Genomic DNA, 10,425 nt, shown 5'->3' on the forward strand with positions numbered 1-10,425 from the left:
CTCCTATAATTCATTCTCTAGTCAGCAGCCAGCATGATCAAAAAAAATCTTAACAACAAACCTGCATGTACTTTAAGTGTCTACGTTTATAAGTTTAACAAATATACGCACCTGTGAAACCATCACCACAATCAATATATTCATTCATCACCCCCAAGTTTCTTCATATCTCTTGGTAATCCCTGGGTGCAAGAGGTGAGGAAGATGGAGGAATCACTAATAACTCTTAGGTTTGAGACTTGAAATACTGGATGGACTATAGTGCCATTTCTATAGTCCAATTTCTGTACAGAGAAGGCAATGGCACCCTCACTCCAGTACTCTTGCCTGGAAAATCCCATGGATGGAGGAGCCTGAAAGGCTGCAGTCCATGGGGTCACTGAGGGTTGGACACGACTGAGCAAACTTCACTTTCATTTTTCACTTTCATGCATTGGGGAAGGAAATGGCAACCCACTCCAGTGTTCTTGCCTGGAGAATCCCAGAGACGGGGGAGCCTGGTGGGCTGCCGTCTATGGGGTCGCACAGAGTCGGACACGACTGAAGCGACTTAGCAGCAGCAGCAGCAATTTCTGTAATCCTTGTTTACTGTATCTCCCAAGTCACCTGTCCCCAGGCAACTACTGATCTGCTGTATGTCACTACAGATTACTTTGCATTTTCCAAAAGTTTCTGTAAATGAAACCATACAATATGTACTCTCTGTTGTCTGGCTTCTTTCATTCAGCATAATTACGTTGAGATTCATCCAGATTTTAGGGTTTATTCCCCTTTTTTTGTCATCCTTGCTCAGCGTGTATGCTAAGGTGCTACAGTCGTGTCCAGGTCTTTGCAACTCAATGGACTGTAGGCTCCTCCTCTGTCCATGGGACTAGATTAGGACTCTGCACATTCACCACCAAGGGCCCAGGTTCAATCCTTGTTCAGGGAAATAAGATCCCAGAAGCTGCCTGGTGCAGCCAGTTAAAAAGAGAGATGAAGAGAGAGTAAAAATAAAAAGCAGAGTCCCACCCAAGGATCCAACCCAAGTCTCTGATGTCCCCTGCATTGGCAGCTGGGTTCTTTACCACTAGTGCCACCGGGGAAGCCATCTCCTTGTGCAGGGGCCATGCTAATCTTCTTTGCAACATTCCAGTTTTAGTACATGTGCTGCTGAAGCAAGCACTGGGGTTTATTCCTTTCAAATACTGAGTGGTTTCCTGTGGTAGGGAAATGCCAGTTTGTCCAATCCCTTGTTGAACTTTTGGGATGTTTCCAGCGTTTCATGATTACAAGTAAAGTTGTAAAGTCTATGTATAGACACATCTTTTTCTTTTTACTGGCTAAGTGCCTAGTAGTAGAATGAATGGAACATACAGTCATGTTTGTGTGCTGTTGTTGTTTTTTTTAAAGAAGCTACCAAACTACTTTCCAAAGTGGCCTTATCATTTAGATTCCCATTAGTATTATATGAAAACTCCAGTTCCTCTATATCATCACCAACACTTGGTTTGGGTCAGGTCTAATAGCTCAGTTGGTAAAGAATCTGCCTGCAATGCAGGAGACCTGTGTTCGATTCCTGGGTCAGGAAGATCCCCTGGAGAAGGAAATGGCAACCCACTCCAGTATTCTTGCCTGGAGAATCCCATGAACAGAGGAGTCTGGCGGGCTATAGTCCATGGGGTCGCAAAAGTTGGACACGACTGAGAGACTAAACCACCACCACCACCAATAAGTGTTTAGTGAGTATCTCTCTGTAGCTTTAGTTTTTGCTTCCCTAATGACTAACGATGTTGAACATCTTCTCCTGTTATTATTTACCATTTGTGTATCTTTTTTTGTAAAGTGTATGGTCAAATCTTTTGCCCATTAATGGCACCCCACTCCAGTACACTTGCCTGAAAAATCCCATGGGTGGAGGAGCCTGGTAGGCTGCAGTCCATGGGGTCGCTGAGGGTCGGACAGGACTGAGCGACTTCATTTTCACTTTTCACTTTCCTGCATTGGAGAAGGAAATGGCAACCCACTCCAGTGTTCTTGCCTGGAGAATCCCAGGGACGGGGGAGCCTGGTGGGCTGCTGTCTATGGGGTCGCACAGAGTCGGACACGACTGAAGTGACTCAGCAGCAGCAGATGCTGAGTTTCTTATTCTTGAGCTTTGAAAGTTCTCTATATTTTCTGGATACAACTCTTTTATCAAATATTTAATTTGCAAATTAGTCTTTGCTTTATATTTTTACTGTCTCTCCATCTCTTTTTCAACTGGCTGCTCCATGAAGCTTCTGGGATCTTACTTAGTTCCCTGACCAAGGATTGAACCTGAGCCCTTGGTGGTGAATGTTCAGAGTTTTAATCGCTGGACCTCCAGGTAATTCTCTTTATTCTCTTAAGAATGTCTTTTGAAAAAACAATTTAAACATTTTGATGAAGTACAGTTTATCAATGTGTTCTTTTGTAGATCATGTTTTTGGTGTTATATAAAAAAAATTTGCCTAAATCAAAGTCAAAAAAACTTTCTCCTTTTTTTTCTTCTTGGCCCTTTTTAGTCTGGGGTTTTACATTTAGGTCTATTATCCATTTTGAATTAATTTTTGCATATGATGTGAGATATGGATCAAAGTGTGTTTTTTTGTGACTTTGGTTTTGAATATAAATATACATCTATCAATATTTAGCAACATTTGTTGAAAGACTCTTTTCTCTGCTCAACTGCCTTTGTAGCTTTAAAAAAAAAATCTATCCAGTTTCTAATAGTTAAGACATGGAAGCAACCTAAATGTCCATTGACAGATGAATGGATAAAGAAGATATATAGATATATATGTGTGTGTGTATATATATATATTACATATATATACACACAATGGAATACTTCTTGTTATTTAGTCACTAAGTCACCTCTGACTCTTTGGTGACCCCATGGACTTGTAGCTTGCCAGGCTACTCTGAGCATGGGATTTTGCAGGCAAGAACACTGGAGTGGGTTGCCATTTCCTTCTCCAGGGGATCTTCCCAACCCAGGGATTAACCCTCCTCTCCTGCATTGGCAAGCAGTTTCTTTACCACTGAGCCATCAGGGAAGCCCACAGTGGAATACTACTCGGACTTTATGCCGTTGGCAGCAACATGAATGGACCTAGAGATTATCATATTAAGTGAAATAAGTCAGAAAGATATCATATGATATCACTTACATGTGGAATCTAAAATATGATACCAATTAATTTATTTATAAAATGCAAGAAGACTCAAAGACATAGAAAACAAGCTTACAGTTACCAAAGGGGAAAGACGGGGAGGGATAGATTAGGAGTTTGGGATTAGCAGATACAAACTATCATATATAGAATAAGTAATCAACAAGACCCTACTGTACAGCACAGGAAACTATATTCAATATCCTACAATAAATCATAATGGAAAATAATATACACACATATATGTATATGTACATACATGTAACTGAATCACTTTGCCATATACCAGAAACTAATACAACATTGTAAATCAACTGTACTTCAATTTTTTAAAAAAGATTTATCCATATATGTGTAAGTCTATGTCTGGACTCTCTACCCTGTTTCATTGATCTATTTGATGCTGATGACAAGATCACCTTCTGCCTATTATGTAATAAGTCTTGAAATCAGATTGTATTAATCCTTCAACTTTGTTTTTTCCTTTCAAAGTAGTTTTGACTATTCTTTGTTCCTTGCATTTCCATGCTAATTTTGGAATCATCTCTTCAATGATTTTTTTAAAGCAAACAATACCCTGTAGTGATTTTGATTGGATTAACATTGACTCTATAAATAGACTGGGAAAACTGACACATGAACAATACAGAATCGTTTGAAGCACGAACACAGTATATATATATTTTGTTTATGTCATTTTAATCTTTAATTTCCCTCAATAATGCTCTGTAATTTTAAGTGTACAGGCCTTTTTCTTTTTTTCGGCTTTGCCACACCACTTGTAGAATCTTAGTTCCCTCACTGGGGACTGAACCCAGGCTCACGACAGTGAAGGCACCGGGTCCTAACCACTGGACTGCCAGAGAACTCCACAAATGCACAACACTTGTATATCTTGTGTCAGATGTATCCCTAAGGACTTCATTTTCTGATGTTATCAATAACAATAGTGTTTTTATAGCTCCAATTACTACACGTTTAGAGAAGACTCTTGAGAGTCCCTTGGATTGCAAGGAGATCCAACCAGTCCATTCTAAAGGAGATCAGTCCTGGGTGTTCATTGGAAGGACTGATGCTGAAGCTGAAACTCCAATATTTTGGCCACCTGATGCGAAGAGCTGACTCATTGGAAAAGACCCTGATGCTGGGAGGGATTGGGAGCAGGAGGAGAAGGGGACGACAGAGGGTGAGATGGCTGGATGGCATCACCGACTCGACGGACATGAGTTTGAGTGAACTCTGGGAGCTGGTGATGGACAAGGAGGCCTGGCGTGCTGCGATTCATGGGGTGGCAAAGAGTTGGACATGACTGAGCAACTGAACTGAACTGAACTGAACTGCATGTTTGTTGCTAGCATATAGATATACAATTGATTTTTGGATGTTGATATTGTGCAATCTTGCTAAATCATTTGTCAGTTCTAGTAGTTCTTTACAGATTCCATTGGATTTACTAAATGGATGCTCAGGTTACCTGTGGATAAAGAGAACTTTACTTCTTTTCCAGTTGGTATATGATTTTGTTCCTTGACTAATTTTATTGGTTAGTAGGCATGACAATCTACAAATATCCTTACTTGTTCCATTCAACTTCACCATTAAGTATGATGCTAGCTCTAGGATTATTTTTAAGTAGTCTGAAAAAATATACATAACATGCTATTTATCATTTTAAAGTGTACAATTCAGTGGCATTAAGAGCATTCATGTTTTACAAACATTATTATGATTTGGTTCCAGAACTTTTTGAAGTGAAGTTGCTCAGTCGTGTCTGACCATATGCAACCCCATGGACTGTAGCCTACCAGGCTTTTCCATCCATGGTATTTTCCAGGCAAGAGTACTGGAGTGGCTTCCATTTCCTTCTCCAGGGGATCTTCCTGACCCAGGGACTGAACCCAGGTCTTCTGCATTGCAGGCAGACGCAAAAGGAAACCTGATGACCGTTAAGTAGCCACTACCCATTCCTCTTCCTCCAAGCTCCTAGAAACCTCTACAATGCCACCCATCTCTATGTTTTTTTTAAGTTGGCTTTTCTTTTTGTTGCTGAGTTGTAAGAGTTAGCTGTAGGTTTTTAATAGATGCCCTTTATAGATTGAAGAAGTTCCTTTCCATTCATCAGTTCAGTTCAGTTCAGTCACTCACTTGTGTCCAATTCTTTGTGACCCAATGAACTGCAGCATGCTAGGCCTCCCTGTCCATCACCAACTCCCAGAGACCACCCAAACCCATATCCATTGTGTCGGTGATGCCATCCAAGCATCTCATCCTCCATTGTCCCCTTCTCCTCCTGCCTTCAATCTTTCCCAGCATCAGGGTATTTTCAAATGAGTCAACTCTTCACATCAGGTGGCCAAAGTATTGGAGTTTCAGTTTCAACATCAGTCCTTCCAATGAACACCGAGGACTGATCTCCTTTAGAATGGACTGGTTGGATCTCCTTGCAGTGCAAGGGACTCTCAAGAATCTTCTCCAACACCACAGTTCAAAAGCATCAATTCTTCGGTGCTCAGCTTTCTTTATAGTACAACTCTCACATCCGTACATGACCACTGGAAAAACCATAGCCTTGACTAGATGGACCTTTGTTGGCAAAGTAATGTCTCTGCTTTTGAATATGCTGTCTAGGTTGGTCATAACTTTCCTTCCAAGGAGTAAGCATCTTTTAATTTCATGGTTCCAATCACCATCTGCAGTGATTTTGGAGCCCAGAAAAATAAAGTCAGCCACTGTTTCCACTGTGTCCCCATCTATTTCCCATGAAGTGATGGGACCAGATGCCATGATCTTCGTTTACTGAATGTTGAACTTTAGGCCAACTTTTTCACTCTCCTCTTTCACTTTCATCAAGAGGCTTTTTAGTTCCTCTTCACTTTCTGCCATAAGGGTGGTGTCATCTGCATATCTGAGGTTATTGATATTTCTCCTGGCAATCTTGATTCTAGCTTGTGCTTCTTCCAGCCCAGCGTTTCTCATGATGTACTCTACATAGAAGTTAAATAAGCAGGGTGACAATATACAGCCTTGACATACTCCTTTTCCTATTTGGAACCACTCTGTTGTTCCATATCCAGTTGTAACTGTTGCTTTCTGACCTGCATATAGGTTTCTCAAAAGAGAGGTCAGGTGGTCTGATATTCCCATCTCTTTCAGAATTTTCCACAGTTTATTGTGATCCACATAGTCAAAGGCTTTGGCATAGTCAATAAAGCAGAAATAGATGTTTTTCTGGAACTCTCTTGCTTTTTCGACGATCTAGCAGATGTTGGCAATTTGATCTCTGGTTCCTCAGCCTTTTCTAAAACCAGCTTGAACATCTGAAAGTTCACGGTTCACATATTGCCGAAGCCTGGCTTGGAGAACTTTGAGCATTACTTTACTAGCGTGTGAGATGAGTGCAATTGTGCAGTAGTTTGAGCATTCTTTGGCATTGCCTTTCTTTGGGATTGGAATGAAAACTGACCTTTTCCAGTCCTGTGGCCACTGCTGAGTTTTCCACATTTGCTGGCATATTGAGTGCAGCACTTTCACAGCATCATCTTTCAGGATTTGAAATAGCTCAACTGGAATTCCATCACCTCCACTAGCTTTGTTCATAGTGATGCTTTCTAAGGCCCACTTGACTTCACATTCCAGGATGTCCGGCTCTAGGTAAGTGATCACACCATCATGATTATCTGGGTTATTATCTGAAGATCTTTTTTGTACAGTTCTTCTGTGTATTCTTGCCACCTCTTCTTAATATCTTCTGCTTCTGTTAGGTCCATACCATTTCTGTCCTGTATTGAGCCCATCTTTGCATGAAATGTTCCCTTGGTATCTCTAATTTTCTTGAAGAGATCTCTAGTCTTTCCCATACTGTTGTTTTCCTCTATTTCTTTGCATGGATCACTGAGAAAGGCTTTCTTATCTCTCCTTGCTATTGTTTGGAACTCTGCATTCAGATGCTTATATCTTTCCTTTTCTCCTTTGCTTTTCACTTCTCTTCTTTTCACAGCTATTTGTAAGGCCTCCTCAGACAGCCATTTTGCTTTTTTGCATTTCTTTCTCTTGGGGATGGTCTTGCTCCCTGACTCCTGTACAATGTCATGAACCTCCATCCATAGTTCATCAGGCATTCTATCAGATCTGTCAATCTGTCTTAGTCCCTTAAATCTATTTCTCAATTCCACTGTATAGTCATAAGGGATTTGATTTGGGTCATACCTGAATGGTCTAGAGGTTTTCTCCACTTTCTTCAATTTAAGTCTGAATTTGGCAATAAGGAGCTCATGGTCTCAGCCAGAGTCCACTGCCGGTCTAGTTTTTGCTGATTGTATAGAGCTTCTCCATCTTTGGCTGCAAAGGATATAATCAATCTGATTTCAGTGTTGACCTTCTGGTGATGTCCATGTGTAGAGTCTTCTCTTGTGTTGTTGGAAGAGGGTGTTTGCTATGACCAGTGCATTCTCTTGGCAGAACTTTGTAAGCCTTTGCCCTGCTTCATTCTGTACTCCAAGACCAAATTTGCCTGTTACTCCAGGTGTTTCTTGACTTCCTACTTTTGCATTCCCGTTCTCTATAATGAAAAGGACATATTTTCTGGGTGTTAGTTCTAGAAGGTCTTGTATGTCTTCATAGAACTGTTCAACTTCAGCTTCTTCAGCATTACTGTTGGGGCATAGACTTGGATTACTGTGATATTGAATGGTTTGCCTTGGAAACAAACAGAGATCATTCTGTCATTTTTGAGATTGCATCCAAGTACTGCATTTCGGACTCTTTTGTTGACCATGATGGCTACTCCATTTCTTCTAAGGGATTCCTGCCCACAGTAGTAGATATAATGCTCATCTGAGTTAAATTCACCCATTCCAGTCCATCTTAGTTTGCTGATTCCTAGAATGTCGATGTTCACTCTTGCCATCTCCTGTTTGACTACTTCCATTCATAGTTTACAGCTTTTATTTTTAATCAAAAATGGTTTGCTAAATGCTTTGGGATGGTTACATGGCTTTTCATTTTTAGTTTATTGGAGAAGGAAATGGTAACCCACCCCAGTACTCTTGCCTGGAGAATTCCATGGACAGAGGAGCCTGGTGGGTGACAGTCCATGGGATTGCAAAGAGTTGGACACGACTGAGTGACTACCACTTTATGATGGATTATACTGATTAATTTTCAAATATTAAACCTTGGCTAAATCTGACTTAATCATGATGTTTGTCCTCTTTATATACTATTGGATTCACCTTGCTAAAATTATGTTTGGAATTTTTGCATCTATGTTTGTGAGGGATATTTGTCTATATTTATTTCTCTTAACATTTTTGTTTAGTTTTGGTATCAATGTGTGCATGCATGCTGTTGTTGCTCAGTCATGTCTGGCTCTTTGCAACCCCATAGACTGTAGCCTATCAGGCTCCTCTGTCCATGTGATTTCCCAGGCAAGGACCCTGGAGTGGGTTGCCATTCCCTTCTCCAGGGGATCCTCCTGACCCAGGGATTGAACTTGCTTCTCCCCCACTGGCAGGCAGATTCTTTACCACTGTGCCACCTGGTATCAATAGCATTTCAATTTTTTGGAAAAAATTTTCTATATTCTTACCTGGAGAATCCCCATGGACAAAGGAGCCTAGCAAGCTATATAGTCCATGCGGTCACAAAGAGCTGGACACAACTGAAGAGACTTAGCATGCATGCATGCAGAGTGGTTACTGTTGTATTACACCAGTGGAATTGCTGGAAATCCACTCCCCAGGACTGGCTAGAAATCCATCCTATAGGGTGCTAGGAATTGTCTCACCAGAGCCATTCTGCTCTGAATACCTGAGAGGGAGTGCCTGGGGAAGTTGTTGCTTGCTAGGTGTTGGGTTCTGTGTGTTGCACGAGCCGGATCTTGGGGAAGCTGCTGCCATTGCAGGAACCTGGTGTTGAAGCAATTGTGTATCCTAAAGGAGCTGCATGAGAGAAGCTGTCTGTGCTACGGGAGCTAGGCAATGCACAGGCTGCGCACATCACGGGAACCTGGCCCTAAAGTTACCCATGTTATAGCCACCAAAGGGAATTCCTCCTGCGGTGTCTGCCCTCTACCCTTAAAGCTAAACATCGTGCTTACTGGCAAAGGCACAATATTTAAAGGGCCCACATCCATTTTCACAAAGTAGGCAATGAAGAGTGATTTTAGATTTGAGATGCAGTAATTTGATAATTGGCATAATTTTCTAATGGAAACCTTAAAACCTTATATTTAACAATGCTTGGGTATAAGAAAATCACGTAAATTACAGAATTGCTATATGTTTAGAATCTATGGTATATTCCCAAGGAAAATACATAGAGCCAATGAAAATTTATAGTCCTAAAATCTATATCAATACAATTAAACAATAAACTGAATTAAACTAATTATTTAAATTTCCCATTTAAGTTAGAAAAAGAACAAAAGAAACCACAAAGAAAAAAATAATAAAGATAAAAGCAAGAAGTAATGAAGTACAGAACTAGAAAACAGTAGATCAAAATAAACAAAAATTCAGTTTTTTCGAATAAAGTCAGAACATAGACAAACCACTAGGAAATTTAATTTTTAAAGCGTGTAGGAGGGAGAAGGCAAAAATATGTAAGAGTAAGAAATAATAAGAGAAAAGTAGCTGTTAACACAGAGGAAGTCAAAAGGTCATAAAACAGTTCTTTTAGTTCCATAGTGCCATGCAAAAATTGTAAACCTAATAAAATGAATAATGTCTTATGACAGTATAGTAGACCAAAATTGACCACCCCTTGAAGATAAAAAGTTTAACAAATCAACTTGAAGGATGAAATATAGAATGCTACAAAAAAAAAAAACAACTATCCCATATCAAAATACCAAGCTGAGATGTTTTCACAAGAGAATTCTACCAGATATTTAAAAGACTGTCCTATTCTATATAAATCATTTCAGAGTACAGAGAAATGAAGGTCAACTTCTAAATTCTTTTTGTGATGCAGGTTAACATTGATACTACTAGTTGATTAAATGCCACACACAAGATAAAATTATAGACTAATGTTGTTTACAAATATTGATTTAAAAGTCCAAACTTTAGAACACAGAAAATTAAGAAAATTATAAACCACAGTCAAGTAGTGTTTAAAATAATGCAAGTATGGTTTGCTGCTGCATCGATTCAGTCGTGTCCGACTCTGTGCGACCCCATAGACAGCAGCCCACCAGGCTTCCCGTCCCTGGGATTCTCCAGGCAAGAACACTGGAGTGGGTTGCCAT

General features: G+C 40.2%; 1 pseudogene; it reads right to left on the bottom strand.

The window, feature by feature from the left end:
- Positions 1–1,092: 1,092 nt before the first annotated feature.
- Positions 1,093–1,165, bottom strand: LOC113879314 (annotated as a pseudogene).
- Between the last annotated feature and the right edge of the window lie 9,260 nt (positions 1,166–10,425).

This window comes from Bos indicus x Bos taurus, chromosome 20 (assembly GCF_003369695.1).
Source record: "Bos indicus x Bos taurus breed Angus x Brahman F1 hybrid chromosome 20, Bos_hybrid_MaternalHap_v2.0, whole genome shotgun sequence".
NCBI classification, from domain to species: domain Eukaryota; kingdom Metazoa; phylum Chordata; class Mammalia; order Artiodactyla; family Bovidae; genus Bos; species Bos indicus x Bos taurus.